The 20373-nt window shown below is 44.9% G+C and overlaps 1 protein-coding gene and 2 long non-coding RNA genes across 9 annotated transcripts in view; 1 reads left to right on the forward strand and 2 right to left on the reverse strand.

Annotated features, from left to right (window-relative positions):
* AGK (acylglycerol kinase) overlaps positions 1-6830 on the reverse strand; it is a 95611-nt gene extending 88781 nt beyond the window's left edge. Inside the window, exon 1 of one of the 2 annotated variants that reach the window (XM_072964320.1) lies at positions 6721-6830. The gene's annotated coding sequence lies outside the window, so the exon portion shown is untranslated. The remainder of the gene's footprint in view (positions 1-6720) is intronic. The other variant, XM_072964324.1, reaches the window with a different exon arrangement.
* On the forward strand, positions 1-18315 carry LOC140697293 (uncharacterized). 5 transcript variants are annotated; one of them, XR_012074185.1, is made up of 5 exons: positions 1-248; positions 5498-5602; positions 13527-13736; positions 14061-14172; positions 18170-18315. It is a non-coding gene; the product is annotated as an uncharacterized lncRNA (long non-coding RNA). The 5 variants fall into 5 exon arrangements; XR_012074183.1 differs by having other exon boundaries at positions 13527-14172; XR_012074184.1 differs by lacking the exon at positions 18170-18315 and having other exon boundaries at positions 14061-14312.
* Positions 8986-20373, reverse strand: part of LOC140697294 (uncharacterized) — a 22192-nt gene continuing 10804 nt past the window's right edge. For both annotated transcript variants that reach the window (XR_012074187.1, XR_012074186.1), the window contains 3 exons: positions 19987-20145; positions 9199-9333; positions 8986-9108 (listed from right to left, as the gene is read on the reverse strand). This is a non-coding gene — a long non-coding RNA (uncharacterized lncRNA). The remainder of the gene's footprint in view (positions 9109-9198; positions 9334-19986; positions 20146-20373) is intronic.

Raw genomic sequence — 20373 nt, forward strand, 5'->3', positions numbered from 1 at the left:
CCATAACAGGTCTTTAAAGAGGTAATTAAGGCTAAACGAGGCCGTAAGGACGGGGCCCTAGTCCAATATGACTGGTTTCCTTGTAAGAAGAAGAGATTATCATAGAGACACATCCGCACCCAGAGGAAAGGCCTTGTGAGGACGCAGCAAGAAGGCGACCATCTGCAAGCCAAGGAGCAAGGACTTAGGAGAAACCAAACCAGCCAGCATTTTAATTTCTGATTTCCAGCCTTCAGAACTGTGAGAAGGTAAGTGTCCATGATTTAAGACACCCAGTCTGTGGAACTTTGTTTATGACAGCCCTAGCAAACTAATATGGACACACACTATGCACTCAGTAAAGTTGAAGGGATACATGAATTACGTGAATCAAATTTCACAACTGTGTTAAGTACAAGGAAGGACAAATATAGGTCACTAGGAACAAACAGGAACATCCCTCACCTAGGCTGGGATTACCTGGAGGGCTGGTCTGAGGAAGTGGTGCTGAGGTGGGGACCTGAGGGACTGACTGGTGGCCATTCCCCAGGCAGAAGCAAATAGTGTATGCAAAGGCCCTGAGGTTGACAGGAGCACGATGGGCTTTAGGATCTGAAAGGTGGAGCTCAGAGAACAAGGAGAGAGATTCTGCAAGAGCCTGGTGGGGCAGGCCAGAGTCAAAGCAGGCAGGGCCTTTCAGGACACATTGGTTGAGGAGTCTGGAGTAAGGGCAATCGATTTTAAGGGCAGGGATGATGGGATCGGATTTGTGTAACAACAGGATTAGTCTGGCTGCTCTGTAGAGACTTTGTAAGATGGGGTGGGGGTCAGGTGGGGTGAGGGTAGATGCAGGGAGACCAGGAGCCCACAGGAGGCAAAGCAGGAAACTATACCTTGAACTAGGGTGATGGAAGCCACGATGAGCAGGCAATTCTAAAAGATATTTAAAAGATGTGCAAAAAAGAAAAAGACCAGGTCCTTGATCTCAAAACTCTGACTTTTTCTGAGGATGGAAAGCCATGCAAAAAGTAGGAATGATAGTAGGTGAAGGAAGGTGAAGGAATAAATCGGAAGATGAAGAACTAGAACCTGGTCTAATAAAACCTTGAAAGTATTAAAAAGGGAATTCTGAGAGGAGACAGCATAAGATGCAGAAAATCAGGATCGTCCTGTCTAACACTGTGGGTCTCATTATCTTGCAAATCCCCTTTGTAACACTGGGACCCCAACTCCTATCAGTTCATCACCAGAAATGATCATATTGGGCATTAATAGTTTTGGCTTTTAGCCCATCTTCCTGCAGTTTCAGATCTGATTTTTTTGCTACTCCACAGATTGCACTCTTGGTTGCCTTTTAATTACTGAATCGCTGTTCTTTATCTGCAGCCTCTGACTAGCAACCTTATTAGAACAATTGCCCAAGACTCAGAACTGAACCACGCACAATACAAATCTGCAATAATGAAAATGCTTAAATTAAATAAAAATCTCCTAACAAGTAGCAGAGCATGCTGGAATGGATTGTATGAGTCACCGACTGGATGAGTGATTTAGTAGGGAAGTGATATCAGCTGAAGAAAATCATATCTTAACATTCAATACCCAGGCATGTCTTAATACACTCATCATGGAGACTCTGAATGAAATAGCCCCACACAAAGATTATTAATCTATAAATAATATCCTAAAATTCCGTTGGTATTTTTGACTACTGTTTTTAAAAATACTTACTAGTGTTGCAAATTTAGAAATCCCTCTTCTCTTTCCATAAAGCCTGGCTTTCAAGACCTAGCTCATGACCAAGAGGTCAAGGTAGTGAGATTTGATACCCAAAGGTAATCGGTCACTTCTTAGCTCTACTCACCTTCTTCCTCCCTCTGTAAACTCTGTGCCTCAGACTTGGAGGGGGATTGTTGAAAGTAATATGATTTTAAAGGAGAAATGAAAACAAGTCATCTTTAATATTTTCAAAACAGGATTCTGTTCTCAACCCAATCATCTACATGCAGATAATAGCTCACCCTTCCCCTTTCCCTTCCCTACACATCTAAAAATGAGGAGGCTCAAGAGATGAATTGTGAACAGAAAACTTTATGGGCCATGGGCGAGGTGAGTGGGACAGAGACAGTGAGGGCCGAGAGGAAAGAGAGTTGATGGGGTGAGAGATGAGAGGCAGCAGATGGAGAAGTGGAGCTGGGAAGGCTGGGCAGTCCTGGGCCTTCCTCTTTCATCTTCTCCAGGCTGGGGAGGGTTTGGGCGTGGGGAAGGTGGGTATATTCCAGGCCCTGGAGTCAAGCTTGGAGGCCTGGAGAGCTTCATTCTGTGACCAGTCAGGGAAGCTGCAGGAGTTGCTCCTGAGCCGGGGAAAGAATTAGCACATTGATTTCCAGCCCCTTTTTTTCCTAGGCACTATGGTTTGTGATTGAGTGGGGAGGTTGGGGAGGACAGTCAAGGCTTTTAAAGGTGCCAGTACTCCAGCAAGAAATAAGGGATAGCGGCGGCTAAAAGAGCCTAGATTCTCTGTTCTACCCTCCTGTGCCTCATTTTTATTTTCCCCCTTCTGCTTTCTGGGATGACCCTGCCTGTCAGCGAGGTGATAACGGCTTCGAGCAGGAGGCAGGAAGCCTGGGTCCTGAGCTTGGCCGATGAGCCGACCTTGAGCCCATGGCCACCCGGCTCCCTGGTCCCGTCTCCCTTCCTGCACGGGCTCTTCCATTCCCACATCCTTCAGGTATTAATGGAGTGTGTGTTGTGCGTCATGTACTGTGCATGCAGTCGTGACAAAACAGACATGGTCCTGCCCTCAGGGAGCTTACAGTCTACGAAGGGAGATAACATTAAGGAGATGGCAAGAAATAAATCTGTGTCTGTGGGTAATGATATTAGGCACCAAGGCAAAGAATAGCAAACTACGGAAGAGAATCTCCACTCAGAGCTTCCTACGTTAGATGGTGTTCAGGGAAGTTTCCTCTGAGAGGTGACATTTAAGTGGGGACCAGAAGGATGACATAAAAGGGAGGTGAAACCCAGATCACACCATGGGGATGGTGTCCCAGGAAAACCAAGAGATGATGAGGAAGTGAGTTCTGGCTGACCCCTCAAACCTGGAGAGGACAAATTTGGGAACTATATTCCATGTTTTTTTCTTACACCTATTTGGTAGGGTCGCACCTATCCAAGGAAATGCAGAGTCTGAATGTTTCCTGCCCAACAGAGGCATGTTAAGCTGCACAGCAGTACAAGTCTGCTGTTTTCGGGGGGGGGGGGGTTTTCTAAATTAAAAGAATTTGTAAACGATGGCTATAATTAGGATCTGAAATACTTCAGATAACAAAAGTCAGGGAGCAGCGATACACGTGAAATTAACTCTCTTCATTTGGTTTGGGGAAAGCCTCAAATTCTTTCATAGAAAATTGGAAACTGAATCTGCCCCAAGATCTGTCTTATACGATGGCAACAGTCCCATCTGGGTGACTCTGAGCAATTGCCAATAAAGAGCATTAAAGCCAAGTCGTATGTCGGGACTACTGTTAAAAATATCCTTTCCTTTCCTTTCTCCCTGTAATTTATCTCTGTATCTACTTATTCGGCAAACATTTCCTAAACACCTCCCGTTTGCCAGGCACCACTCTTGACACTGGCTGGGGATACAGCCACGACAGACCAGAACAGACTAAGTCCCTCTTCTCAAGAAGTTTATCTTTTGCTGGGGGTAGACGGTCAATAAATAAACAAGTTAACATGCAATGAATCTGTTAGCCATTGATATAATAAAAAAAAAAAAAGAAGCAAGCAAGCAAGCAGAGAAAAGGGATAGAGGATTCACGGGGGTCAGGTTGTCAACTTTTGAACATAAGTCAGAGAAAACAATATTTGAGCAGAGACCTGAAGGACTCAAGGGAAAGCGTATTCTAGGCAGAAGGAACAGAAGATGCAAAGGCTCTGAGGTAGTGGGGTGTCTGAAATGTTCTAGAAACAGGAAGCCAGTGTGGCTGGGATGGAGTGAGAGGTATCTTAGTCTGCATACCCCCTGAGACAAGGGTTTGGGTGCAAGTGGTTTCTTCTGGAGGTGATCTTAGGAAGCACCAAGAGAGAACAGGGAAGAGACAGAGGGAAGGAAGGAAAACTAACAATTGGGACGTTAACGAGCGGGCGGCCACTGTGGGCAATGGAGGCTTGATCCTGCTGGCGACGTCTGAAAGAATATTTGGAACGTGCCTCAGAGCTGCCCACGGACCCATCAGGAAGCTGGGTATTTCTCCAAATCCTGCTCATTGCTGAAGGTGGCTCTGAAAGCTGCCCCTGAGGCCATATTCTCCTCCAGGCATATGCAAAAAGGCCTTTGGAGCAGAAGGCATTGTCTGTAGGTGACCTCCGGGGCAAGCCAGGGGGTGTGGGCAGGGCACTGACCGAGAGGAGGGAAGGAGAGGGGATGAAATGAGAGAGGAGGTGGGGCCCCAAGCAGTTTTATTTTCAGCATGATGGCGAGCATTTGGAGAGTTTAAACAACATGATCTGATCTCCACTTTTAAATAAAAATATTAGGACTGCGGTGGGGAGAAGGGATAGCAGGGGAGCAAGGATGGAAGCAGGGAGATCGGTTAGGAAGCCTTTGCAATAATGTGGGCAAGAGATGATGGCAGCTTGGCCCAGGGTGGCAGCAGCCGCATGGTAAGAGGTAGCTGATTTCTTGATTTGTCCTGAAGGAAGAGCGTACAGCATTGGCCGATGGACAGGAGGTGGGCAAGAGAGGAGTTAAGAGTAACTCTGTGGTCTCTGGCCTGAGAAAATGGGAGACTAGAAGAGATATTTCCCCAAGATAGGGTGAGTTAGGGAGGAGCAGTTTGGGACCTGCTGTATTTGGAAGACCTCCAGGGGAAGACATCCAAGTGGAGATGTGGATTAGGCAGCAGGGTATGTGCACTAGGAACCTAAATCTTGCCTACCTGATCCACAGTTCTGGCCAGTTCCCTCCTGGCCAGCCCACAGTCTTCTCTGCCTTGGCAGGACCCTGCAGGATGGCTTTACATCTAAGCACTTGCATCCTCCCCCCACACTTCTGCGTGGCTTCCATGTCTTTTTGGTTCTCATGCTACTTCCCTCCCTACACCCAAATCAAAAGATGAACAGGTGATAAGGAAATGTCCTATGCTTGGAGAATGACCTTTTTCATGCCTCCCCCACCTTATCTCCATCAATTCCTTTCCAGCACCTCCTAAGCAAAGGCAGAAAAGCTTAAGTTGCAACGCAGATCTAAATAAACTGTCTCTGAAGACTTTGCTCCAAAAGATCACCATGCAAGCTTATGAGGACGAGGTTCCTCCTGTGCCCTGGTAGGAGGAAGGGAGTATTTGCAACAGCGGGAACAAGTTGCTTTTCACAGAGAAAGATATACTGATGCTACCTTACAAAGTAAATAATCTCTAAAGCTCGGTGTCTGAACACATGGAAAGTTCATTTCCTGCCCACATCCCAGTCCTGCGTGAGTCAAGCATCTATCCTGGTGTTACTCTTTCAGGTGGTGACTCAGGATCCCAGATCCTTCCACAGTGTGTCTCCTCCAAGGCAGAGTCCTTCACTTCCAGCACTGGAAGCTCTATCACCCACTTCCACCTAACAGCAGGTGAGGATGGGTAATCTCGTCTCCTTACATACCCAGGAAGAAGAAACAGGATTGGCGAGCATCTATCCTGTCTCTGACGCAAAATGTTGTTGTCTTAGTGACGAATACATTGGTACTTTGGTTTTGTTCTTATTCTCTTATGAATGTAATTGTGTGACTCTACTTTGCAATGCATGCTTGATCCCAGTGAACCAAAAAGATCAGGTTTCTGAATCGGCAAAGCTGAGAACCAAACCATGCTGACTCAAAGTGCAGTCAACCGTGAAGTTCCCCCAACAACTTATCTAGAGCACTATCCACCTTACTCATCAGAAAGGACCAAGTCTGTCACATGTGCTCTGTTTAGTATGTCAATGAAGTGTGTCCTAAATTTACTTATTTCTAGGAGCTCTTCCTAATTCCTCAGTGGCCAGGCTTTCCTGCTGTCACATGCTACCCAAGGCTAGAGAGGTAGCTGAGGAAAGTAATTCCAAAAGGAAAAAGGCAGAGAAAGGGAGGGGAAAGGGCTCTGTAAGGGATGGGGAACGGTAAACAGTGGAGATAAAAACCAGTACAGGAGAGGGAGGAAGGGAAGCCAAAGCTGAAAGTCAGCACAGGAGAAAGGGGTGGAGGATGTGGGGGTGCCAACTACCAAGAGGGCGCCGACTCCAGAGAGGTAAGAGGTGGGGAGCCAGAAGAGAGGGAAATGCAGGCAGAAAGAGGGAAGAGCGCCTTTAAGAGACCCGGAGGCTGCAGCCTGGGAACCGAGCGGAGCTGTTACCATGGTAGCGGCGCAGCGCATTGGGCGTCTCGGAGCCCCAGCAACCCCACTGGGAGCAGAACCTGCTCGCATCTCCCACCTGGAAGCGGGAAGCAGGAAGCTGGGGGAGGTGAAGGTGAAGGGGCAGCGAGGGATGGAACTGAGGGAGGGCAGAGACGCAAGAGAGGGAGGGGGAAAGCTGCCACTGCAGGAAAGAACAAGTAACCCCTTTGGGCTCGGCAGCTAGAAGTTGACCTCCTGAAGACACTCAAAGCTCCCACTTCTCAGTCTCAGTTTGGAACAGACACACTCGCCCACCAAGGGACAACAGGGGCGAGGCTGGCTCCACCCGTCCGAGCGGCCCGCGCCTGAGCCTTACCTGGCCGCACCTGGGCGCACTCGGCCGCTTCTCGCCAGGAGCGCAGGCTGCCTCCCGGACTTTGTACCGCTCTTCGGGAGAATCCCAAGTTTGGGGCTTGAAGCCAAGGAGTGCGAGGTGGGGCGAGAGCGAGGGGGCTGCCGGCCCGAGGAGCAGCAGCCACAGAATCAGCCATAAAGGAGCAAACTGGCCCCTTTCAGAGTTTCTTCTCTGAATGTTGGCCTCCGTCTTCTGCTCAGCCACATTTTTCCTTACTGCTGGCTGTTAGCGGACAGAGCGTGCGCAGGAGAGGGAGCCAGTTCGGGGCGGGGGGGGGGTGGAAATCAACTCCAGGCACAGGTGGGCACGGCAGCGCCCCTCAGGGCAATTTCCCACAGCTGGGCAACCTACGGCCGCCCTCACGGGCCGGTTCGCTCTTCCACTCCATCAGCTCTGCTTCCATTTTGTTTTTGTTTTTCTCTCTTTCCTTTTGTTTTCTGTTTTGCGTTTCCTCTCTCTTGCTTTCCTTCCTTCTGGGCCACACCTGAGACTTCTTGTGGGTGTTACTGAGTCTACAGCGCACTCACTAAGAGGGTATTCCCAAGGTCACCCCAAAGGAAGGAAGCCTTCTTCAAGCACCTTGGGGAAATTTCTTCTATTTCCACCAAGACTCCTCACTGCCAAACTCCACCCAAGCCTGTCAAAATGCACGATTTACTTTACGGCTGTTTAAGTAACAGAAAGGAACAGCTGATATAGATGGTTTAAAGAAATAAAGTTGAGCCTATGAGCCACACAGGAAAGCCACGTCACCCCTTCAGTTACATCCGAACAGTGGTGGTAACCATGCAATCTTGCATCACTCTGTCTCCGCCTGGGTTAGTGCCACCTCCAGGGACCTCAGTCATCACCCCGATTTTGAGTCCTTTCAGCTAGGTTTGGGGGAAAGTGATGACTGGCTCCTCTTTCTCCCACCTGCCTCTCCATGGCTTCAGAATTAAGCCTTGTTGGTTCTCTGAGCTGCCCGGGACTACCAAGCACTTCCTGTGTTCCCTTCTTACAATCTGTTCTTCTTTTCAGTTCTTGCTCTGTTTCCTCCTGTCCTGGCTCCTAGGGTCCCCTGGCCCTCCCTTCACTCCAGTTCAGCTATGTTAATGACTCTTTAGCCTGCTTTCTGGAACAACTACATGAGAAAGTTCCCTTAGCAGCAGCCCTGGCCTTGGCAACCCTGGCCTACTCTGAATGTTCCACTTGACCTGGACCAGTACTGATCAGCAGGCTCTAGAGTTGGCAAGTCCCAGCTGGGTTCTATCTTATAAATAAACATTCTTTAGAAGTTTAGAAGCGAATCCTCTCTTTCTATAAGGAAATAGGAATGTCTCAATATTTTCTTTCTCATCCAGAGGCTCACATGTGCATACGAACCATTTTCGAATCTTGGTAGGATGCAGGTTCCCAGGCCTTCTCCTGCCCAGGGCAGAACCAGAGAATCTGCATTTTAATGTGTTCCTAGCGACTCTGAAGCCTATCACGATTTAAGACAGATTGTCTTAATTACTAGAGATCACATTGCCACTCATTACTTAACCTAACCTTTTGTTTTCCCCTAGACTTGAATGGAACTAGTTTACCTTGAATCTTTTAAAAAAAATTATTTTTTACTGAAGTATGGTTGATTTACAATGTTGTATTAGTTTCATGTATATATATATGACTGAATCACTATGATACATAATATACATATGAATATATATATATGTTACCTTGAATCTCTTAAATTCAAAGTTTTAACATTTTGGAGGTTTTAGGCTTTAGCAACTTCACCAGTTGTCAAACCTACTAATATTTCTCTTGTATAGAAAACTAGTCAATTGATCCTAATTACCTGCCTCCTAGTTTACTAGAAGAATACATATTTGCCCTTTCGGTGGCCCTTCTCTTTGGGTGACACAAACAAAATGGCCAGTCAGACGGTAGATTCACAGTGGCTTCCCCATCAGAACATTCACAGTGGTTTCCCCATCAGTCCTGGTCAATAACACACACCTCTGAATCTTATCCACTAAACACTTTCCGAAGCCAAGATCACACACTCAGGATTAGATACAAGTCTGCTTCTGACACATCTGCTTTAAGAGCTTGGGGTTTAAAAATCTAAGCTAGCCCAGTCCATTTAATTGGAATTTAACAAGATTTTTAAATAGATACGGTAATTTCTTCACACATCCAGAGAGAATCAGATAGAAACATGTGTGACTAGAATAGTAAAAGCCAGGAGGGAGGAAATCCAGCCAGCCAAGGATTTAATCAAAGGCTCCGTCAATGACCTTTCAGGTGCTTTTCCTTTGAGGTTCTGCCATTTGTTTTTCTCTATTAAATTTCTTCTTGGCTTCGGCTCATTGTTCCAGCCTGTTAAGAACATTTGGAGTCTCAGTTTTGTCTTCTAGCGTCTTAGCTACTCCCCCAATTTTGATTCCTCCTCCAATGTGATTCGCGTACCTATGAAGAGGTTCTTTCCAGCTGGCGAGAAACACCTGAACCAGGACAGACCCGTAACTTTCCTGCAGCACCATCAGACGCATCCCACGGAAAACGCATCCACTGCCCCAGCTTTACGTGGAACCGCATAGACACCTGTAATCGCACAAAAAAAGGGCAGAAAGCTAGCAAATGCATTCATTACAGGTTGTCAGAGACACACAGAGGGGGTGAGTCAGGGTCAGCATGGGGTGGGACAGGAGGAAGGTGGAAGGTGGAGGTGGAGGGAAGTCAGTGAAGGCTCACGGGACACTTGTCAAAATCATGAACAGTAACAATGCTGCCTTGAGCTGCCCTTGACCAGGCATCAGTCATGTGCTAGCAGTGTGTCTGCGTAATCTCCTTTAATCCTCACAACGCTCTATAGGAAAGAACTGCTGGTTGCCAGCATGGGTTCTGGGGCTGAATGACTTACATCTGAATCCTGACCCTAGCACTTACCAGTTGTGATCTTGGGAGAGTCACTTATCTGTTTGAAGATCGTCGTTTGAAAATGATGACCACTGTAGCACTACTGTGGACTGGTGGAACTGGGTAAGGGACTCCACTGCTATTATAACTGGTAAGCCCTCAAATCTTAGTGGCTTAACATTACAAAGATTTACTTCACAAAGGGACCACTGGTGTCTTGGGTGGAGTGGATTTAGTGGCACGGTGAGTGATGAAAGGCAGAATGTAGCAGATGAAGAGTGAATGGGAGGTAACATTGTGGAAAAACAGCATTGAGGAGCTCGGCTGTGAAGGGATGGAGAGAGATAAGGTGCCTGTTGAGATTCAAGGAGATGTTTTGCCTTCTTTTGTGAAACTTGGAAGACATTAGAACACAGCTTTAGATACTGGGGAAGGAGATGGATGTCTGTAAGTACTGGGGAGACGTGCTGATAGATGGACCAAGGTCCCAGGTCGGGGAAGAAGAGAAAGGTTCCGGTCAAGAGCACAGGTGGAAGATCTAACCCAGAATAGGAAAAGGGTCAGCGTGTCTTAGTTTAAAGGTAGGAGGTGGGGGCACACACAAGCCCAAGTAATTTCTTGGGTATAAGAGTGGAAAGTGGAAGTAGTTCATGTCTGGAGCCTGATTTTCCTTTGACAAGTAAGGGCTGAGGTTGTTTCTGGGGTCAAGGGAAAAAGTGAGGCAGGCTTGAACTTCTGGTTATCCAGTTCCAAGAGTGTATTAGTCAGGGTTCTCCAGAGAACTAGAACCAATAAGAATTATATATAGCCTACTAGGAGAGAAAGAGAGACAGAGAGAGAGAGAGAGAGAGTTATTTTAAGGAATTGACTCACATGATTGTAGAGGCTGGCAAGTCCACAATCTGCAGGTTAGGCTGTCAGGTTGAAGACTCAGGAAGGGTTGATATTGCAGCTCAAGACCAAAGGTGATTAAAGGTAGGATTCTGTCTTCTTTTTGACGACCTGACTCTCATTTCTCTTAAGGCCTTCAACTGATTAGATGCGGCTCACCCATTTTACAGCAGGTAATTTGTTTTATTCAGAATCTACTGATTTAAATGTTAATCTTGTCTAAAACAAATATGTTCACAGCAACATCCAAACTGATGTTTGATCAAATATCTGGGTCCCTTGGCCTACCTAAGTTGACACATAAAATTAACCATTGCAAATAGTATTGATGATTTCATTTATATCCATAGCAAAAACACCAGCTGATGTGGATAAAGAGAAGACCATAGAATATGGAGAGAATCCTCTGGATTCTAGGAGATTCATATTGTTAGTAGGGGCTCTGGGTACCCCAAGGTTCCTGATGGAGCTGATGATGACAGCATAGAAGCATCATGGGGGATGATCTACCCATGAGAGCCCACCCCCACCTTCAAGGAGAGTCACCCTCTCAGCATAGAAAAATAGACCCTATAAAAGCAAGCCTTCTATATGCAAATTCAGACCTTGATGCCCAGTCAATAACTGCTTCTCCTGCCACACAAGCAGTAGGACACAGATGACTTCAAGATAATGGATTATGGAAGTTACCTTTTTATTCTTTCTCTTTCCTCTATTTTCACCATGGGTCAAAGGCATATACACTTATTTCATTGAGAGCAGTGTTGTAATTTAATTTCAAGGCTGCCTCTTCTCAGTGTAATTGAATTTCCAGTCAAGCTTATTCTTTCTCTCAATCACAAGCCTGAGGTCTTTCCACATCCATCCTGTCCTTGGCACGAATCCTTGGAGAGTAGCCTGGGACATACCTAGTGGTGAGCCACCTGCTCTGGGTTGAGGGTGGATCTATTCTGGTCGTGGGCTTTGTGATCTAGACAAAGGAAGTGAATATGTGGCTGTCAAATTGTCAGGCAATACTAAATTTGGTGGGCCAGCTGAATTCTAGCAGAAAATCATGCTAGATAAGGTTTAGCAATTGGGAGAAAATCATGCTAAATAAGGTTTAGCAATTGGGAGGAAATTGGCCCACAGGAAAGACAATTGGATGAAATTCAGGAGGACCACATGGTCCTAGAATTCTAACTCGAAGACTGCAACTAGCTACCTTGTACCCTGTAGTACAGGACCAAGGCTCAGAAGAGTTCTATCACCCCAAAGAGTTTTAGAGCCAAAGGACTTTTGAGAAGAAGCCATCCCTCCATTTTATATGCATAAGACAAAAGGTTTCCTCCAACTTTAAAAGGCTGTGGTTCTCCAAGTTCACGTCCTCTGAGCTTCCCCAATCCAGTTCCTGATCCTCTCCATCAGCGCTCCTTACCCGCGCTCCCCTAGTTCCACTCGATAGCACTTCCTTTCTATGCCGTGTGGGGTTTCCCTTCCTGATTCTCCAGCTACGTTATTACCTGGGCACCATGTCTTGTGTATCTCTGCATTTCCAAAGTCCATCATAGTGCCTGGCCCATAATTGATGATCAAAAAATTTTGGTTGAATAATAATAAAAAGAAACTCCACATTTGTTCATCTGTTATGAATATCGTATTTTCTCACCCCAGACGCTCTCCTATACACACACAGCCTAATTCAGTGATTCTTAAAATTGTAAAGGTCAAAAGTGAACACAATTCACCACAGCTTGGACCAGCACAATTTACAGGGAGAAAAAAATACGTTGTACCTGGACATTTCACTTCTGGTAAGAGAAAATAAAGACTGCGTTGGCTTATTTTTAAAGCTACATCACATTATGCTTATGGTCAGCTGAAATGCCAAGATGTTTTCAAGTGGATTTCTGCCACACTGCAGCTCTCACATTATGCAGATATGCAATTGATCTGGAGCCCCAAATGTAGGACTTTATATTTTTTGGTTTTGGCTCCAGGTTAAGTCCAATCAAAATCACTGGGAATTTGATGCAGTGGGTGACTACATTAGCAATCCTTCCTGGCTTCAGGTCACTGGTAAATTTGACATGTGTATCTTTTCTGTTTTTATCCCACTCTTTGAAAACAATATTGACAGGATTGGGACTGGGAGAAAAGTACCAATAGTAACCATCCCCTCCTATGCTAACACACAACCATTCATGAAATTTATGGGTAAATCAACCATATGCTGAAAAATGCACTCCACATTTAAAGTGAAAACAAAAAAAAAGAAAAATGCACTCCAAAATACTGCCAGACATCTTATCCACAAGGATCTTAAGGGTGACATTTTTAAAAGGTTTTCTAAAGTACATACATACTTTATCTAAATTTGCAAACCAAATAATTCATTAAAATAAATAAAACACAGCTCGTATAGCACAACTTCTTAGTATGCATATACTGGGCCCATTGCCAATGACACTCTTTTCTAAGTCTTACAATCCCCTGCCCCTTTTAAGTAAATCTAACTTAGACTAACTGTGGCCTGGCATTGATACTGAGCTGACTTTCCATGACTGGCATCTCATCTGATGGCTTATCCAATCTTCCATGATTCCTCAAAAATTACTACTGTAACTATAAGCTCAGAGTCCAAGTTCTTTAATGCATCTTAGGACAAAGTTATTTAGACTTGAAAACAAACCTTGTGGAGGGTGGTTTTAATAAGCATGGGGAACTATCCTACACTTTAAAGTGGCAAGGGTCTTCAGTCAAACAGATAGATCATTAGCCCTTCTGATTTTTGCCCAGTGCCACAAGATGAGGCAATAAATCAGGACTTTGTCACCTGAACATCTTCAACCATTAAACACAGCCACCTGGTGAGAAGTCACTCATCCTGAACTCAGGACACTTCATATCTTTGCCCTAGTTAACATGAAGAATCTATACATGCTGGTATTCTTCTGATCTTTTTTTTTTTCAATTTTAACTATGGTTGATTTACAATATTATGTTAGTTTCAGGCTTCTGATCTTTTGCTGCTGAACATATGAAGGCCATGAATGATGTCTCCAGTATCAAGAGGCCAAGCTGATTGTCACAAGAATGTGGAAGATCTTCCAGGAAAAAGATGTCAGAATTAGAGATGAAGGCCACAGGGCAGGCTCACTCCTTCCCTGATAAGACCTCAGGTTGCTCTCATGAGCAGAAGGTGCCAAAACCAAGAGGTAACAGGAGAGCCTCCTGATGAGAGAAGGAGTTTCCATTGTACTGCTACAATCCTTGTTCAGAACTTCAGTAAGCTTTGGGATTAGGTGGGCGACATCTATGTTCTCGTTCCATAGTGTGTCAAGCAATGAGATCAATCAAATATCTTAAGATTTAGAGCATTAGACCAGGCTTTATCTTCTCCACCTGACTCTGGAACTCCAAAAGGTCAGACATTTTCAAAAAGTGACCCAATAACAGATTCATTTTATGATAGAGTATTAAAGTTTGGGGGTTTAAAAGAAAACTTAGAGATAAAGTAGTCAAACCGCTTCCTTTTATAGGTAAGGAAACTGAAGTTCGGCGAGCTTCAATGACTTGCCCAAGGTCACACAGCTACAAACAATGGTGCCGGCCTCTGAACCCAGAGCTTCTCAGCTCAGGGCTCCTGTCCGGGTAAGATGCTGCTGCCCCTTTGGTAGATGAGTTGTAGTTTCTCTGTTACCCTTTATTTCTGCTCTTTCCAATTCAAAGATGTTTTTTCTTCCTAGACAAGAGGGAAAGAGAGCAGACTTCGAATAGTTCTGGCTTCTGCTTATTTCATGCCACATTTTCCAAGAGTGGGAAGGAGGAAGGTGGTAAATTTAGAGACAGAGAAGCCAATAATGGAAAAACAGGGCTGGCGAGGACTGATTGGGCGCAGGTGTAAGACAAAGAGACCCGGGAGGTCACGGCTGACCACAGATGGAGGCATGCAACAACGGAGTGATACTGCTGAAGAGCCAAAGTGATACTGGGATGTATTTATAGAAGGATGACAGGCAAAGCCCAGGAAGCAATCATTAGGCTACAATCGACATGAGTCAGATCTCTATCGAATATGATGCCCAGTTTGTCACACTTTGAAATGTGAGAGCCATAGTGGGGAGAGGTTGGGGCGGAGTGACAGGAAATCATTACTTAGAGTAAAAATTAAGGAATCTGGATTGCTGAAACCAACCATTATTCTGATTCCGCGCATTGCGTGATGGCTTGAGCAGGTAGGAGGAAAGAGAGACAAGGAGGGGAATTGTCTCAGCTAGAAATTTCCCTCCAACCTGCTGGCCTCTCAGCACAAAATTTAAGAAGCCAATTCTGCCTTCTCTCTTTCCAGTCAAGGTTAAGATCCCTTCCCTGAGGTCTCTCTCTGCAAAGACTTACAGGGCTAGCATAATCAGTTTTTATTGATTAAAGATGACTTCTTTACAGACATACAGATGGCCGACAGGCACATGAGAAGATGCTCAATATTGCTAATTATCGGAGAAATGCAAATCAAAACTACAATGAGGTATCACCTCACACCGGTCAGAATGGTCATCATTAAAAAGTCCACAAACAATAAACCCTGGAGAGAGTGTGGAAAAAAGGGAACCCTCCTACACTGTTGATGGGAATGTAGTTTGGTGCAGCCACTAGGAAAAACAGTATGGAGGCTCCTTACAAAACTAAAAGTGGAGGTACTATATGATTCAGCAATCCCACTCCTGGGCATGTATCCAGAGAAAACTCTAATTCAGAAAGGTACATGCACCAGAATGTTCATAGCAGCATTACTTAAATAGCCAAGACATGGAAGCAACATAAATGTCCATCAACTGATTGGATAAAGAAGATGAGGTATATTTAAACAATGGAATACTACTCAGCCTTAAAAGGAATAAAATGATGCCATTTGCAGCAACACGTTTGGACCTAGACATTATCATAAGTGAAATAAATCAGAAAGAGAAAGGCAAATATCATGATATCACTTATATGTGGAATCGAAAAAATGAGACAAATGAACTTTTTTACAAAACAGAAACAGACTCACAGACATAGACAACAAACTTATGGTTACCAAAGGGGAAAGGGAAGGGTAGGGAGGGATAAATTAGGAGTTTTGGATTAGCAGATACAAACTACAATATATAAAATAGATAAACAACAAGGACCTACTGTATAGCACGGGGAACTATGTTCAGTATCTTGCAATAACATATAATGAAAAAGAATAAATAAATATATATAAAACTGAATCACTTTGCTGTACACCACAAACTAACACATTGTAAGTCAACTATACTTCATCAAAAACTTTTTTTAAATTTAATTAAAAAAATTTTTTAAATAAACCACTTAAAAAATTTCTTTCTAAATTTAAACATAAAGATGGCGTCTTTGCCTGTGCAGAGCTCTTACCAAGTAAATTACCACTTCCACATGCTGGTGACAGGGACTTCAAGAGCAAAGTGGGTGAGCAGACTCAGGCTCGTTGCTGGAACCACACGCTGACCACATCAGCCTTGCAGCCTCTGCCTAATTCCTGACTTGTTTTCAGCCTGTATGTGAAAGCTTTTCTCACTCAGTCTTCAGCGAATGGCTGCGAGAGTCTGCCCCACTGCCACCACCTCTGCATGTGCGGTGCTGTAGATAACAGCACACAGAGCGGGATGGAACAGATAGGTTAACCTCAGAGAGTCCATGTTGACTTCTAGAAGTTAGAAACAAAAAATTCTTCTGCTTTTAGACATATGCAGTACTTCCGTACTTTGGAGAAAGGTGGTGATATCTTTAAAACAATTCATGTCTTCTTTGCCCTTCTACAGAGATTTTAAGTTTCATTTAATCTCCCCTGGGGGGAGGGGAAGAAGAAGAAAAGAAAAAGAGAGACCCACAAAAGAGAAAGACTCTTGTAGGTATCATATACTAAGGTCTTGCAGGCCAAAGACTGCAAGTAGAAAAGTTCTTGTGCTGGTTTTCCCCCATCTCATTCCCAAAGAAATCCTCGGAAAATAAATAAATGAATGAAAGGCCACTGCATCCCAACTGCAGTGGGAGAACTCGAGAAGCCAAGTCCCCAGTGGTGGATGCTGTGGGCCAGGTGGTCCTTGCTTCTCCATAAGAACGTGGGCTCTGCTTGCTCTTTCTGGTGCCAGGGCCCAGGGACCAAGGAAGTAGGGAGCATGGCAGAAAGTGGCCTAGTCCTCAAGCACATGCCACCTGACCTGCAGAAGATCAAGTGTGTCCACATCAGGAGGCCATGAATGGTCGGGGGCACTGGCTTTGTGATCAGACAGACCTGGGATGGATTATCCTCAGCTCTGTCAGTTCCTTCCCCTAGCTCAGCATGAGCCTGAACTGTGTCCAAGGACAAGTCCACACACCTTCCAGAAATTGTTGGTCTCTATAGGATTAAACCACATGTCTGATGTTTTTCACTTAACACATTATCTTGTACGTCTTTCTGTACTGGCACACCAAGATCAACCAAGATCGACCTTGATCACATTGGTGGCTGTATGAGATTCCACTCTACGGCCACGTTCACTTTTGCCATTTTCTAAGAATGAATGTCCATGTGTTTATGATTTTCACTGTAGCAAACAATGCTACAATGAGTAGCCTTCTATAAATACCTATACATGAATGTAGCTGCAGGAAAATTCCCAGAAAGAGAATTGTTTCAAATATTTTTACAATTTGATACTGTCAGATTGTCCTCTAAAGTGCCTCCACTGGCTTACCCACCCACTAACGGCACCCAAGACGGATTCCTTCTGAGAAGACAGGACCACAGGCATGAGGGTGAAGGAATTAACAATCTCTTTTGTTATTCTCTGACTCTCCAACAAAGCGCTGTTGGTCCTGTTTTGGGGGTCCTTGGGTGCTGACTCCTCTGAAGATGAGAGCACCGTTGTGCTTTTCTCAGAGGGGACATCTGCCAGAATCCAGGCTTATTTTTGGCAACTCAGTGACACGCTCCCTGCATTTCCAGGGGATTCTTGGCTTCCCTCAACAGTGACCTATTTGTGGCTGAATCTTTAGCTCTTCTCTCTATCCTGAGGTCTGGTCTACAAACTATTCTGAGACTTAATAGGTTGTTTCCCAGCAAAAAACTGTGGATGTAAACACCCAAATAGAATCTTACACTCTGTTATTTGTCTGGGAAGGGTTTGTGGGTAAAACATGTTTCAATTTTTATTATTTAATTTTCAAACTTTTATTATGGGAAATTACAGACATATACAAAAGTAGAGGAAAGAATGTAATGACCCTATACACCTACCACCTAGCACCAATGATCAACTCATGACCCATCCTGTTTCTCTAGACCCCTTCCAATTCCCCACCTCCTGTATTATTTTGAAGCAAATCCCAGACATCTTATCGTTTCATCCGTAACTGTTTCAGTGTCTACCTCCAAAATGGAAGTGCTTTTTAAAAATATATGCTCACATTACTGTTACACCTAAAATAATAAACGATAATTTTTGGAATAGACATGAACAATCCAGTCAGTGTTCAAATTCCCAAATGCCTCACAAAACGATTTAAGCCTGATTTTTAAATGTCAGAAAAGCCAATACTGAGGGCCAGGAGAACTGAGTTCAAGTCTGAGATTTGTCCCTCTCTCCTTGGGTGACTTTAGGTAATTCTCCTGACTCCCACTGGCTCTTTCAGAAACTTTGGCGGCTGGAAAACACCAGTGAATCTAAGCACTTTCAGATGATGCTGATGATTCAAGGAAAGGAACCAGGAAAACAACAACAAACAACAACAAAACACTGCATTAATTGAAACTAGACTCAAGTTCTAACTTCTCTATTAATAGTAACCAGATCAATAAATGTCTGCTAAATACCTAAAAGTTAAAAACCTGTCTACTCTTGTCCCTGTGAACGAGATACGTTAGGGTAGGGGGAGCCTTATCTTTTCCTCTTGGCAGGTAAGTACTTTTACCAAAATGAAGTAGAGAGAGGAGCTGCTTTCATTTTAGAGCACAAATTACATATTGTAATACAGTGTTTTTTTTTAAATCCACAGATTTTCCTTAAAAATATTCTCATGGTCTTAGGAGTCGGGAAATAGGGCAGGGGGAAAAGGAGACAGAAGATAGATTTGTCAATGGATCTGAAAGTCAAGCGATGCCATGGGGGACTCTATCACCCAGTGAGATAAAACACGCATATATAAATTATAAAGTACCATAAATTTGTGATTAGAAAAATGAGGGCCTCCAGCTGGTCCTCAATCACTCCTAGCAGTTTCCCCTTTGAAATTCCTATTAACAGCAATTTGATTTCTCTTCCAAAGGACAATTCTCTATAAGACGTAGGAGATAAGGAGAAGGAAGGGGAAAGAGTCAAATAAAGACACATATTGACCAGAAATTGAAAATATTGCTGAAAACTCTTGAAAGCCTTTTTTAAAAAGACCATTGCACATTCCTTTCCCTTGCTCTGTGTAGGTACTGGGGCACGGGGGAGGGGTGTTGGAGCACGCGGTGTGGTGTAAAGCGAGGGAAGGAGAAATGAACAAAAGAAGAACCTGTATTTCACATCGTGGTTTGGTAAAGACAGAAGGGAGAACCACTTCCCCAGCAGGTGGGTCGCAGCTGCCAGGAAAGCTGTGTGTCTTTATTTTCTCAACGAGTGGGATCCCTTAGCAGAAGAACAGCTTGGGAGGGATGAGGGGCAGATGGACACCTTTTGTGTCTTGAAGATAACAGTGCTTAGGGTTTGAAGAGGTGGGATTTCTGCTATTTGAATGTCTGCAGGACACAATCTCTGTCCTTCATCGGAACACAAATGCCCACACGGGAAGGTGTGGTGCCTGCTTCCCTGAAATGTACAGAGGACTCTGACAAGCCACTCCGCTGTTGGAGGAGTGTAGGTGAGAGTCTGGTGCTCCCCGACAGGTCAGGGAGGGAGACAGAGGTTGCATACGGGGGAGCTGGGCTGGGGGGTCCTCACATAGATGCGCTTGGGAGGACTCAGGTGGATTCTGTGGCCAGTGCAGGACCACTGTCCTCAGCTCCCCAGGACTGATCAGAGCAACACAATGAAGATGCACAATTGCCTTGGCAACCAGATAACAGGCAAAGCTGTTACTTGGCAATTCCCCTCCCCTCCACTCTATTTCTCCCACTGCAGCACAAGACCCTTTGTATGAGGGGAAATGCGGGGAACTGAGAACAGGGATCCAAGACGGAGGGAAAGAGAAAACATTTTCTAAGCACCGGTGGGAGGTTGAGATTTGAATGACCTCCTCCCACTGGTGACTGGAGAGAGAGGAATGAGAAAGGCGGTCAGGGAGGAGAGGGGGAGAGGGCGGTGGGGCAGCAAAGCTGGAATATCAGACAGTTTATTTGCTCATTGTTTCCAGAAACCATGAAAAGTGAGCAAAATTAGAGGGGACAAAGAGAGTTTATTCGCATTCCCATTTTCCTTTCTGCCCGCTCCCTACCTCCTTTCCGAGGTCCTATTATGGAGACTTGCCTTGAGGACCTATGGCCATCTGGTTCCTATCCAGCGCACACACCGGGCCTCCCTTCTTTCACTCATTCGCTCTCCATGCACCATCGCGTGCCTTACTGTGCGTCTGGCATCCTGTCGGGCTCTGGGGCTGCAAAATTAAAGACAGACCTAGTCTCTGTCCTCTTGGAACTTAAAGTGTTTAGCAGAGGAGACTGAAAACACAAGCGGGCAGACAAACAAAATAATTGGAAATTAGAATAAACGTGCAGCGGTGAAAAACAAGACACAAAAACCACCACACAAAGCAGGGGTCTGAGGGCGGGGCTGAGAGGGGAGGACTAGCTTTTTGTCGGTTTGTTTTTATTTTTCAAATTTT

Source organism: Vicugna pacos, chromosome 7, assembly GCF_048564905.1.
Source record: "Vicugna pacos chromosome 7, VicPac4, whole genome shotgun sequence".
NCBI classification, from domain to species: Eukaryota; Metazoa; Chordata; class Mammalia; order Artiodactyla; family Camelidae; genus Vicugna; species Vicugna pacos.